Source organism: Rousettus aegyptiacus, unplaced genomic scaffold (genome assembly GCF_014176215.1).
Source record: "Rousettus aegyptiacus isolate mRouAeg1 unplaced genomic scaffold, mRouAeg1.p scaffold_m13_p_1, whole genome shotgun sequence".
Lineage (NCBI taxonomy): Eukaryota > Metazoa > Chordata > Mammalia > Chiroptera > Pteropodidae > Rousettus > Rousettus aegyptiacus.
The window spans coordinates 87,718,662-87,732,825 of NW_023416284.1; the positions used below are offsets into that span (position 1 = coordinate 87,718,662).

Here is a 14,164-nt window from a genome sequence, read left to right on the forward strand (position 1 = left end):
TTCTAACTTTTAGTAAGAAGCCTATTGAAAGCCAACCTTCTCCTGAAGAAATTTTTAACATTTGCAATGGGCTCCTTTATTCCTCACATTCTGCTTTTGGAACAGCGGGACTGTGGCCATGGAGGGCCAAAGTCACTGAACAATCTGTAATTACATACACAGTCACTGTCTCCTCTATCTTTTAAGTGAATTCTTCACAAGTCAAGTGGATGACCACAAAATTAGCTTTAAGATAGTCATCCATCTGGTGGACAGTTACAGTTTCTGAACAAAAAGAAAAGAGAAGGTATATTATGGAAGACCTCCAACTTTCTTGGCTTCTGTAGTTGGAGAAAGAGGCTGCTTTTCTGCTTTCTGGATATTTAGTACCTTTATTGTTCTTCCCTTTGATGTCTGAAAAATAAAAAGTAGTTCTGTTTTGTATTGTTTTGTTTTGTTTTGTTTTTAAAGATGGTATTAAGATACTTGTAGTATCCTTTCGTGGATTTTTCCTTAAGCACTGTGATACCAGAATCTGAACCTGTGCAAAGAGCTCTGATCTGTAGATATGGCTTGTTCAGTACTTTGGAAGGATGATGTTCCTGGAGAGTAAGTAAGGTGAGGCCGAAAATCTTTTGGCATTGGGAGAATAGAGTCTATTCTTCATTTTTGGAAAATGAAGAAATGAGGTTTCCCCCAGACTGATCTCGGACTCTGAGTTCAGAGTATTTACCAGACTGGAAATTCTTTAGAACACCCAAAGAAATACTATTTCCCTCTCATATTTCAACTGATATAACTATTTTCCTTAATTTTGTCATTGGTTTGTAGTTAAATAGCTTTTATATAAGCTCTCGAATTTCAGGGTCTCTGACCAAAAAAGTGACTACCAGCACAATGTTGTCAACTGCTGGTTGTGAAATCTAGTGAAATATTTTAGTGAAATCTTCTAAGGCTTCTGTAACCTGGATTAGGAAGGAGCTAGGGTAAAAAAAAAAAAAATCTTGAGTGTTTAACTTCTGATCTGGAATTAATGGCTTATTCATTAGGCCAACCAACCCACATTTCCTGATGCTTCTCAGGTTCATATAAGTTCTTCTCACTTCTATGTCCTATTGACAGTGGCCCACATGCTAGTGATTGCTGAGAGTGCTTGGAGAGATTGAGTGAATAATAGAATTAACCACAAATAGCTCTAGCAAATGAGCAAGAAGTACCTCACCATATTCTAAAGAGGTTAAGAAAGAAATACTGCTGCCAGATCACTTAATTTGACAATAAGAGATTTTAGAAAGTACAGATGAGGAGGAAAAAAAACAGAGTTGTAGATACTGGAAGTTAAAACAAGAACCTCATATGTGCTAAGCAAGATCTCTACCACTGAACTGTAGGCCCTTATGCTTTCAGACCTCAGAAGATTATTCTGTGATTGGTGACTGCCATTGTCTGAGTCTGAGGTCTAAGTCATCAAGACGATTCATTCCATTTAATTCCATTCAATTCCATTACTTTTAAATTTCTTATTTTACATCCTCTCTCAGGCACCAACTCCAGAAGAAAGGTACCATAATAATAGAAAGGCACTGTTCCCCATTCATGGTCAGCTCCTGATCAAAGTCTGCTCCCCATTAGATTAGATTGCCTGGAGCACACTTTCATTTCATCATTTGGGTGATTCCGGGATACAACGTTCTCGGGCAATTTTTCTGAATGTTACTTTCCATTTCTTTTGACTCTTAGATACATTAGTATTTTACATAGTCAAAAAAAAAATGGCCTAAAGTGCTCCATCTGTGAAAAAAAAAGAATCTGTTTTAAATGACTCAGATAGCTTACATGTGCTGAATTGCTTGCTATTTCATACTATCCAATTTCCTTTTCTTTAAACACCCAATATTTTCCTTCTTTAAAAAATCTCTAAATAAAATCATGTTTGGAAATGTCAGTTAACAAATATGCTACTAAAAAGGAGAAATTTTTTTTCTTTGGTATTGTGTCAAAATGGAAATTATTAGCTGCCAAAAAGAATAGAACAAAGAAAAATAGTTCACAGATGTCTAATACATTTTCACTGCAGTGAAAGAACAGCCATTCCTCTACTTTCCTATTTATTCAAGTACTCTTATTTGCATTTTCCAGGCACTCTTCAAAATTTCTAGTCCACTTATGGCCCTATTAAAGGAATATTTTGGTTTCAAAACTATCACTATCGATGCCCATCTTTCCTGCTGAATAACAGAGAGGGAAGGGAGTTCTGTCTTCCAATGTCACTCTTTCTTTCCCTATAAGGGCAGCCCTTCTTCACCTCCCAGTTGAGAAAGAAATTCAGTCTCTTTCAAATGCCCTTAGTTGATTAACTCACAAGCAGAGAGTATGAAAGGAAAATAGAGAAAAATGCCTGCTAAATTCTAATATAAATTGGGAAATTTATATCTTTGTCTCTGTTTAGCAACATTTTAAATTGGATAAGAACCATCAAAGAAGCACATACTGTCCAAATCTTGGGATCACTTTAGAACATCATGTTACCTGCCCCTCAATAACCAACTACCATAGAATGACTATATATTTATTTATTAAATGTATTCAGACAAACATTATTATTTTTCTAAACTATTTAGAATAATTTTCAAGCATTATATCTTTTTCTCTACAATCTTTTTAGTATACATTTCCATCATAAACTTTTTATTGTATACTTCAGTATATATTTAATATAGAATACAGTTCATATTAATTTTTACTAATTTACTATTGAAATTCTTCATAGAAATTTCTCTCCCAAACTAGAGTCAATTCCCAGATCACATAAGAATTTAGTTACTCTTTAGTCATCTATAACCTGGAATGGTTTTGCAATCTTGTCTTTCATGGCATTGATATGATTCTGAACAGCATATACCAGTGATTTTGTAGAAAATTCTTCAATTTGTTTTATGATTAGACTAGAAGTCAAGTTGAGCAAAATCTTAATGTGACTGAAAAAACAGACCTTCACCTCAGTTCCCTGAAGCTCTCCCTCCCCTACTCCCTAGCTACATAGAAACTCCCTACTTTTGCTTTTTGAAGAAGACGAATTTGAGAGACCTTGATCTCCCATGCTTGTCTTAGCCAAATCAAATAAACCTTTCTCTGTCTACAAGCACTGGTGTGTCAGTATTTTCACTTACTAGCACATCAGGCACACAAACCTCAGTTTTAGGAGGTGATTTGTCTAGAGTATTTGCATACAGGCTACAGCAAGGTATGCCTACACATCACTTCATTCTTGAGGATTCAGTGCAGTATTTAGAGTGTGGCAAATTCAAGTTTTGCTTTTTGGAACTTCACAGGATATTTTTTTCCCAAATATTTTTGATCCGCAATTGGTTGGCTCCGTAGATACAGACCTGTAGATACGAAGGGCCAAATGTGTTTTCTGTTTGCCCCATAGGAATATTGGAGGCAAGATTTTCATGGAAAACCCCAGGTGAGAAAAATCTGCAATTCATTTAGCGATTCATTTCCGAGAGTCTGTTTATTTTTACTACAACCTGAAGGCAATTAAGAAGCTTCGTAGACTAATAGTCTAGAGGAAAAATGCTCAAGGCATGAACTAAACAGCAGATTCAAGGATGGAAAGAGTGTGGAATTTCAAAGCAGGTTAGTGGGTAGCTAGACACAGAGTGGAGAGAACTATTAGATTTACAAAGCAAGAAAGAAAGTGGGGGACCTGCAGAAAGGAGCTTGATCATTAAATAAACAGGAGGAAAACCGAAAAGAGAGTTGTTGTAGGATACTACCTGTCAATGTAGCACAGTGAACTTAGCCCAGAGCTCTGACCTGAATATTTAGGCATCAGAGTGATCAGCGGGCACAACAAATACATAGAGAATGAGTAAAATGAGAACTGAAAGTGTCCTTTGAGATTTAAGATCAGGAAAACTCATTTACTGATAGTTGTGAAAAGCACAAAAGTAAGGAAACTTCTTCTCAGACCGACCTTGAACCTGAGGAGCCAAAGTCAGCACCATGACCTTGAAACATAGAAGATCCAGAAAGACTCATTTCCTTGTGCAAGACTCCTAGTATTATTACTTCCTCATTTATTTTATATATGTGCCTATATTAGTAACTATTATCAGTGAGCCTCTTTTGAAATTGAGAGGATCTTGTTGGTTTAGCAGAATTTCTCTCAGTTGGCTCATGGAGCTGATAGAATAAATAGGAGGAAATAGAAGTGGCAGATGCTACTGAAACTGAATGCTAGAGAAGTAACACACACAGAACTGCAAGCTCTTGTATATGAGGGCGTGTGTGTGCACGTGTGTGTGTGAGTGCTGGGAGGATGAGTGAGAAATTATCTAGGCTCTTTGATGTGTGAAAACACAGTTATGAAAGTTTCCAGCGTCATGGAGTAATTATCCTCTAAATGGCACCTGGAGAAACCTAGCTACCAACAAGACTACTGGAAATTCCTTACAAGAAGATTTTGATTTATTTTGTTTTATTCTGTTTTACCCAAGCTATACCAAACACCAAAACTGTCTGTTAATGTTCTGTGACAACATTCAAACTGTCTTTCCACAGTATGATTGAAATATTTATTCATGGGGAAATAGTAGGATGTGTTCCAAATGTATAAGATTCTTCTGATGAAATAACCATTTATCTCAGGTGATAGGACTCATTGATATCCAATTACTCTATTCAGGAAACCTGCAGACATATGAAGTGCATTTCTAATGCATCCGAGAACAGGGAGAAAATTATAACTGTTTGGTGCTGTTTTTTAAAAGTTGATGGATCTAGGTGAATGGACAAAAAAGGCGTGATATATATCTAATCTATCTTTCTGTCTATCTATTGATCGATTGATCTATCTGTCTGTCTATCTATCTATCTATCTATCTATTTATATGGGTATAGATAGATAGAGAGATATTTATACACAATGGAATACTATTCAGCAATGAGGGGAACAAAAGGAAATCCTGCCTTTTGAGACAACACAAATGGACCTTGCAGACATTACGCTAAGTGAGATAAGTCAAACAGAGAATGACAAATACTATATGATATCCCTTAAATGTGAAATCTAAAACAAAACAAAACAAAACAAACAAACAAACAAAAAACAGAGAATTAAATGGTGGTTACCAAAGTCTGGGGAGTGTGGGAATGAAAGAGATGTTGATGTTTTTTAAGAGTACATACTTGCAACTAGTAGATAATGAGTCCTGGAGATCTCATACACAGTACAGGAATTACAGACAAAAAAAAAAAACTGTATTATAAACTTGCTGAGACTAGATCTTAATTGTTCCCACAACTAGAAGAAATGATAATTATATAACACAAAAGAGAAGTTAGCTAACACACAAAGAGACACACAGTGACAGACCAAAAGGGGTGGAGATTTTATGTAAGGAGCTTTTATGTCATTACACTCTGGAATTTGAATTTATGCTCATGCTTTTCTTAGGTGTTTACAACACTTCAATTTGTTGAAATGGACAGGGAGGTTTAGTTATATTGCTCTAAGTCTCCCACCTTGATTGAATATAAAGAATCAGTTTCTAAAGTAGTCAGAAAAAAGTTAAGTAAGTTTTGTTCTATCAAATATGTCTTTGAGAAAAGTAAAGCACTGCCATTTCAGAGTGACTGAATGGCTTAACAGATAGTGTCTATTTTCATCTTCCTATACAGCCAATGGTCTTGTCCCAATTGCCACCTCTCACACAATCATACGGGGTCTCACAGACATAGCCACATCCCCTTTATTCTCACAGCTTCTTAATCTTTAATTTTTCCTTGAAGAAAGCTAACCAAAGATGAGCTTGTTGAAAGATAGAATCCCAAAGTAAAACATAGTTGCCTTTCTCTCAAAGAAATACTTGAGTTTGTCACCTGTTTTTTGTTTTTATTGGCATATATATATATATATATATATATATGGAATTTTCATCCTATATTTCTTATAGCTTTCTCATACTAAGCTCTTGGCTTTTTTGCTCTATCCTCTTCTCTCCTAATTGCAAAGGTGGGTTTCCTTGGAGAAATCTATGATTAGGAAGGAAAAAATATTTCTATTTGGGACTGAGCCCTAATAGAAAGCAATAGTAATAATTTATGATATTCTTTTTCATGTTTTATCTATTTTCCTTTTGCATCTTGATGAATTTTTATGGTTGGAGCATGCGAATACTTTTCCCCTGATACAGTGAGTATAAGTGGCAAAAAGACATTGTGAAACTGTACTTTGAAAACAAGCAAAGAAAATGTTAACAAAACAGAAAATGACCTGTTGCTCCTATTAAAGAAAGTCTAGCTCCTGAGCACTAGCTCGGAGTCTTTTCTTAAAGAAATAAATCTGAAAGCCAAGATATCTCAACTTGAGAAAGTATGTCTTTTGGGAGTTAATATTGCCTTTGAAAATTCTTTAATCATTTCACGGGGAGAGAGGTGGTCTCACATTTTCTATATTCAGGGAACCGTGGATTTCATAATCCCTATCCAATCCTTCAGTCTACATTTTCATTGTAGTAGCTGAGAATTTGGATCTTTAAATCTAATCGTGGGGCTTAGTACACAAAAGAAGGTTAACGTAAAAGTTCCTGAGGATTTGGAGAGGAAGAGGCAGGTCTGAATTTTGAAATGATTACAAGATATATCCTGTTAAAATATTGCCAACCAGAAACAAAGATACAAACTTCCAGTTCATATTGGAAGTAAGCACAATCTTGATTGCCAAACTTGCAAAAATTTTATTAAGAAGCAATAGAAACTTCACATCAAATTAAATTATATATATTGATTTGAAAATATTAATAAATATACTACCATTGAGGGGGGAGAACAGGATTAATTATTAGAACACAAAAAATAGTTTCATAATAGAAATACATTTTTGCAATTATTTTTCTACATTGGAAAAAATTAAAATATATGTATTTATATTATGTACCTTCTTAATCCAGTTCAAAGCACTCAAGTCAATGCTTCTCAAACTTTAATATGCAAAGGAACCACTTGGAGAACCTGTTGAAATGCTGGTTCTAGTTCAGTACTGACATTCTGCATTTCTAACAAGCTCTCAGGTGTCACAAACTCTAGGTCTGAGATGCACACTGATGAAGGATCTGGAAAATTCCTTTCTGGTAGAGGGTACATCTGTCTCAGGTAAAATTATTTCTGTTTAAGTCCCATAAATCATCTAGGTAGTCCAATTCTCAAGTAAGAGTAAAAACAGAACAAAACTAGATATTAATCATGAATTTTAAGATCTTCCAATAAATATATTTACTAATGAAGCTAGTTAGGCCTATGTGTGACTTCTGCACATTCATTGATGAAAACAAATTTCTGTTTCCCAGTTTAATAGGTTCCACTTTTCTTCTTACTCAACCTGCAGTCTGATCATGATCAACACAGCTCAGGAAACAAAAACAAACAAAACAACTAAGATAAATTGTCTAAGAGCCTGTGTTTCTTTTGTTAAATTTTTCCCTCCTTTGGTTTCTTTTGGTCCATTTGGTTTGATGATGTGCTTGTTTCAGAACCTCGAGCTGTTGAGTAGTCTTTGTCCTTTTGTTCTATCTTTTCCTCCTTTTGCTTATGCAGCCACACTGAGTTTGGCAAGCCCCAGGAGTAGAAACCGGGCAGCACTGATACTAATGGAAAATCATTCTGAAATTTGCTTTATTTCTGAGCTAGGGGAGAGTAAACACAGTGAGAAGGGAGTGCACGTGGAAGTGCTGGGGATTGGACGCAGGGCCTCGTGCATGCTAAGCTCTACCACTGAGCTACCCCACCCCCCCCCTTTCAGAAAGGGGTCCAAGGGAATATTTGCAAGACAGAATACAACCATTTGGGCTGGGTTTTATGAGAGTTAATACCAAGCTAAAGTCCACTCTATCTAATTCTACTATTTCCAAAATCTTAAGTACATGTACTGTGTTACACTGCTGAAACAAGAGTGAACTGCATTCTAGACTCAAAGCTTTTATTGGAGTCCTGGGTTCTTTCCACTTTTGTCAGTCTGGAGTCATTTTCCTACCACCACTAGAAGAACCCAAGTTGAAACATTTTCTCTGGTATCTTCACTCTCTCCTTTTCTCTCTTTCCCAGCTGCTTTAAAGAGCTGTAAGAAAGCCACAAAATACAATGTGGGTGATAGAAAACAAGAGACCATATTAATTCCAGAAGCAGAGAGAAGATGGAAGCTGTCACTGGTGGAGGAGAGAGGACTCCAGGGCTATTCTCCCTTCACAGGCAGAATGCTCAGCTAGGAAGAGGAGAACATCAGGTAAGCGTTTTAAGGACGGAGGCTACACCTGCAAAGTACATTAACCCTTTGTAAATCTTCTGCACAGCTTAACTGGTTCACCAATCACATCCTTTTCTGAATCTCTGAGCCTCTCCCCTCGAGTTCAACAAACTGACAGAGGCTCAGCTAACACTGGGGAAGTCGCTTATATGGGAAAAGTCATAATAAGATAATGTAAATAATACTTTAATCAGAGATTAAAGGGGCATTAATAGCCATAAAAAATAAATTAATTAAGTACTTAGCTCAAAATGTTATAAAATGAACAAAATAAGCCAAAAGAATGTTTAAGAAGGGTTGATAGAGACAAATTCAGGAAATAATGCATTTTAAAAAATTAGAACTAATAAACAAAAAAATCTTGATATTTAAAAGTCAACAAAATAGACAAACCTCTAGCCAACTTAATCAAAAAAAAAAAAAAAGGGAAAAGTGCAAATACACAATTAGAATTGACTGGTGGAAATAACCATCAAAACAGAAGATCTTTTTTAAAATCATAAGAAACATCATAGCATAATTCAGCAAATGATTTGAAAACTTTGATGAAGTGGATTCTGTAGATAAATACAGCATACTGGAATTAATCTTTGTGGACACAGAAAGTCCAAACACCATTACTTCAGAAAAAAAAAAACTTTTGCATTGCAAAATACCATAATCAGAGAAAAAAGTTAAATAATATGCTAGAAAAAAATTTATTTGTAACGTGTATCATGATAAATGGTTACTATTACTCATACATAAAGAAAAAATTTAAATAGAGAAGAAAAGTCCAGCAAAACTATAGAAAAAAAATAGTTTAGAGCTATGAATAAAGAATTATCAGAAAAGGAAATGCAAATGGTCCTTGTTCAATTTCCCTCATTATGAGGGAAATACACCTAAATTTATACACTAATAATACCATTTTTCACCCATCAGATTTGTAAAAATCCAAAAGTTGGATAACATACTCTGTTGTCAAGGTTGTGGAGAAATTAGTACTTTCTTGGATTGCTCGTAGAAAGGGGAAATGATACAATCCCAAGGGAAGGAAATTTTCAGTATCTAGAAAAATTACATTTTTATTCACCCTTTGACCCATAAATCTCACTTCCAGGAAGTTAGCAAGACATATAATGGCAAAAATAAGAAAATAAAAATGTAAGTAGATGATTAAGACTATTCATCACATCAATACTTGCAAAGCAAAAGATGGGAAATGGCCCATCCTGCCTTCAGCTACCTGTTGCAGAAGCTAAGTTCTGGGTAAGTGCAACCAAGAGTGGAGTCTCCCTTTCACCCAGCCCCTACTCATGAACAAAGGCTCTATTTTGCTGAGGTCCTGAGAATACTGGGGGCCCAAGGCCCTCACCCCAGCATAATGCAGAGTTTTTATGCCAGGAGAATGCCATGAGACCTGAGGCTATTGCCCCTTGTCAAGCACCCAGCTACTAAAAGAAGAGTGTCAATCAAAGAGAAGTAGGCCACTGTCCCTGCCTCCAGATGAAATGCTAAAGGGAATCTTTCAAGTTGAAGCAAAAAACAAAACAAAACAAAACAAAAAAAAACAATAAACGACAGCAAAACTGTACAAAATATAACACTGCCTGGTAAAGGTAAACATATAGACAAATATTGAATCCTATAGTAATGTTGATATAGTTGGGTAGGTCACTTTTAAATATGATTTAGAATTTTAAAAAACAAAAGCATAATAATTATAAATCTACGTTAATGTTAATGATTGTGTCACCAATAACAAAGTAGGAGAAGGCATAAACATAAAAGATTGGAGTTCTCATATGCAATTGAGGCTACCAGTTTAAAATAGATTGTTATAACTTTAAAATTTTTTAAGAGCTTAAAAATATGAGATTTTATTTAAACTTATGTACAAATAAAAATTTATTAAAGTATCGATCAGCATAAATCTAATTCAAATCCACCCCCCTCCCTCCAGAAATGAACATTATCGGGAAAAGCTACATTCTCTTAATTACATTTTTCCAGCTAATAGATTCTAATGGGGCAGGGGAGGGAAGAAAAAATACTGACACTCAACATTATTTGATCTTCAGTGATGTCTCATCTTAAAATGTCTTAATTACAGAGGTTTCCTTTAGAATCACCTTTCTTTTCACATTAAAAGTAAATTTTCTACTCAAATCACAAATAAGGCTTCCAGCTTTTTTTTATGTGAGGTAAACTGTATTTTCAGTGTTAAGGCAAATGGCAGAATACATGCATATGGGATATAAGTGTGAACTTCCATTATCAAATACAATATTCATAGATTTTCCAAATATGTGCTAGAATTAGAAACTTGTAAAAACCACTGCAGTGTGTAACAGCTATTTGTTTGACTGTCCTAGCTACATCTTTTTGATAATCTGTTAAATGTAGTCCTGTCTGAATTTTTTATGGCCTGTGACTTTTTTATTATGCAAGATGAAATGTCCACCAATATTGCTGTAAATAAATGAGGGCTTCATCTCAAATTCTATATATACACACACTGTTTAGTCACATAGACTGCTCCCCAAAGTCAGCAACACATGTTAACTGAGCAGGCTCACCATGACGGAAAAGTATGAGAACACTATAATTGACTATAATTGAAATCAGATTATTTAGGCTGTCCAGATATCTTTTTCAGGAAGATAAAGATTTAGGATTTTTCATACAATGATCCTTGCTCATCCCCTCCCTAAGTCTTTTTTGAATGTGATAATCATGTCCTTCACAGTGAAGAGAGAACCATTCCTTTTTATGGTAAAATGGACTTCTTCCTCCAAAAGATCAGGGCAAAGATATCACTTCTTAGGCACTCTGGCCACAGCCTTCTTGGTTGCATCCTCCAGGTCAATGGCCAAAGTATTTGGAGCCCACCATTACTGAATATCTTCTGGGCCTCATAAACATTGGTTCCCTCAAGCTAGATCACCAGGGGCACCGTAAGTTTGAGCTCTCAGTAATCTTTGGTGATCCCATTGACAATGATGGTACAGTTAATAATTCCACCAAAAATATTAATAATGATTACTTCAACCATTGAATCAGCTGTGAGTAATTTAAAGTCTTGATATACTTGAGCTTCCTTTAAACCATTACCATGATCCAAGAAGTTGGCTGGTGTCTCACCATTCAGGAAAATTCTATCACAAACATCAATGGCGTGTCCAGCCCAATTTACAAAGCTGGGAGTGTTCCCATCCAGCCCTATGTATTTAGTCTCATATCTGCCAGTTTCATTTTCAATGGGCTCATTCTCTGACTTGTAACTCATAGCAAATATGTCCTTTTGTCAAAGTTCTGTGTTGTCATCAAAGTTTTTCTTGGCATCAGAGTTAAACTTGGTCCTTCTGGAGTTTCACCAAAGGGGTTCACTTCCACCCAAGTAGCATCAGTTTCAGGAAAAGATTATATAGCTTTTTAACTTAATCTGCAGCCTGATTTTTCAAATGCCCCCCCCCCAAAAAAAACTAGAATTTCTGCCACCTGCTGAACTTCACTGTCCTTTATCCCTTTAATAATGTCAATTTGTGCTTTAAAAATAAGATCTGAGTTTGAAGCTGCCACCTCTTCGACGTCAACACCCCTTTGGAGGCTGTCCACCAGGACAGGGCCATTGCAGGACCGATCCATAAGAATCGCAAAGCAGGTTTCTCTGGAAATGTCCAAGGCTTCAGCAACCATCACCTTATTAACTTCCAGTCCTTTTGGAATTTGTTTTATTGCTAGATTATACCTAATCATTTGTTTGGCCAGCTTTCCTACAACTTTAGGGTATTTGTTAAATGAAAGTCTCCTTTCAAACTGCTACTAAAGTTACCTTTTCCTCTTCCTCCAGCTAAGATATGGGCTTTTAATACAATTTATTGGTTTTTGGAGGAGTGAGAGATATGGGCTTTTAATACAATTTATTGGTTTTTGGAGGAGTGAGAGATGTCCCCAGATATCACCCCTTGAATCAACAATAAGCTGAATATCTAAAACTCAACAAAAAAAACACCCAAACTGCACACCAGCATGTCTGAGCATGGGATCTGCACATAAGGGCTACCACAGGTCAGAACTTAGGGTGTCAGGTAGTGGACTGGGAGAAATAAAGAAGCTGCCTCTTGCAGCCACTGTAGCTCCCTATAGAGGAGGAGGAGGAGAGAAGGTGCAACTGGTTCCCTGAACAGCCCTGCCTGGGACAGTTGTGAGTTCTATGCAGCCAGTACCAGGTCCCGGTCATCAGTGCAGAAAGCGAAGAAGCAGGATGGCACCAAAACAACAGTTAGTTTTTACCAGACACGGTCGCAAAACCACGGCTGAGCCACAAGCTTCTATCTCCCACGCAAGAGGGCCCTTTCCCCCATATCCTCTGGGAATGAACACCACAGAGCCCCAAGGGAATCTGAACAAACGCTACCGAACCTGTCGCTAACACTAACAGAGACTGAGACTGAGAGAAGTGAGCCTGATTAAACATCTATAAGGAAAAAAAGGCATTATTAAGGCTTTATATAAAGCAGGGATGCAAGAGGCTTAGATGCCACCTACTGAAAACCAAAAGAAAAGTGCCTTCTGTGCAACAGGCTAAAGAGAGACCTTTACATAATAAATCTACTTTCTGGGGGGGGGGGGGAAGCAGAATACACTTCCATTAACACCCAGGCAGAGAAATAGTCCATTAAACACCATAACAACCAACGTGACAAGGCATCTCAGAAAGAAAGAGAAAAATCTCCAGAAAATAAGCTTACAAACATAGAAATACGTGACTTAAATAACAGAGAATTCAGGATGGTAATTCTGAAAAAACTCAGAGAATTCTGAAACGAGACATATTTCAGGAATTTAAAAAACAACTAGATGAGCAGAATGAGTTCTTTAGCAAAGAGATTGAAAATCTCAAAAAAAAAAAAAAAACCAAAACACCAGAATAGATCTTCTGGAGATTAAAAACACACTGCAATTGTTGAAAAATGAAACAGCATGCTTGGGAAATAGAGTCAACCAAATGGAGGAAAGAATCAGTGATATCGAAGACAGAAATCTAGAAATAAATCAGAAGGAAGAAGAGAGAAACCGAAGAATGAAAAATAATGAAAAAGAAATACAAGAACTAGCTGATACTATCAGGAGAGAAAACATAATAGTGGGCATTACTAAAGGGGAGAAAATGGAGCAGGGATTACAAAGCATTTTCAGATAAATAGTGGATGAGAATTTCCCAAATCTAAGGAATGAGCTAGAGGTTGAAATTCAAGAAGTCAACAGATCATCCAATTATCTCAACCAAAAAAATGCCTTTGCCAATCACATTGTATTAAAAATATCAAAATTCAATAAAAAGACAAAATCCTCAGGGCAGCCAGGGAAAAGGAGATGGTAACCAATAAAGGAGAATGCATTAGATTATTGTTGGACTTACTGGCCAGAAAGGAGTGGAATCAAATGTTCAAATTATTAAGTGAAAGGAAATACCAGCCAAGAATAATGTATCCAGCTAAGCTCTCTTTTAGATATGAAGGAGAAATTAAGACCTTTCCAGACGTACAAAAATTGAGGAAATTCTACACTATAAGGCCTGCATTACAGGACATATTGAAAGGGGTCAGCTCACCTAAAACAAAATGACGAAAGACATACATAACTAGAAGTAAAGTGACTAGCAGGCAGATAGAAGCAGAAGAGTGCAACCCCTAATAAGAACAGAGCATTATAAGCTTAAACAATAAAAAGAGATTTGCTATAGCAATATAGTGACGAACTTTCAGCATAGATAGGGACAAATTGAGACAACAATGACTGAAAAGAAGAGGATTCAAAGATCCAAATTCACAAGGGGAAATAGAGATAAGGCACATGCAGAAAAAAATGGATGACTGTGTGTGTGTGTGT

The 14,164-nt window shown here is 36.1% G+C and overlaps 1 pseudogene; it reads right to left on the bottom strand.

Annotated features, from left to right (window-relative positions):
* Positions 1–11,085: 11,085 nt before the first annotated feature.
* LOC107498060 lies at positions 11,086–12,141 on the bottom strand (annotated as a pseudogene).
* Positions 12,142–14,164: the final 2,023 nt, after the last annotated feature.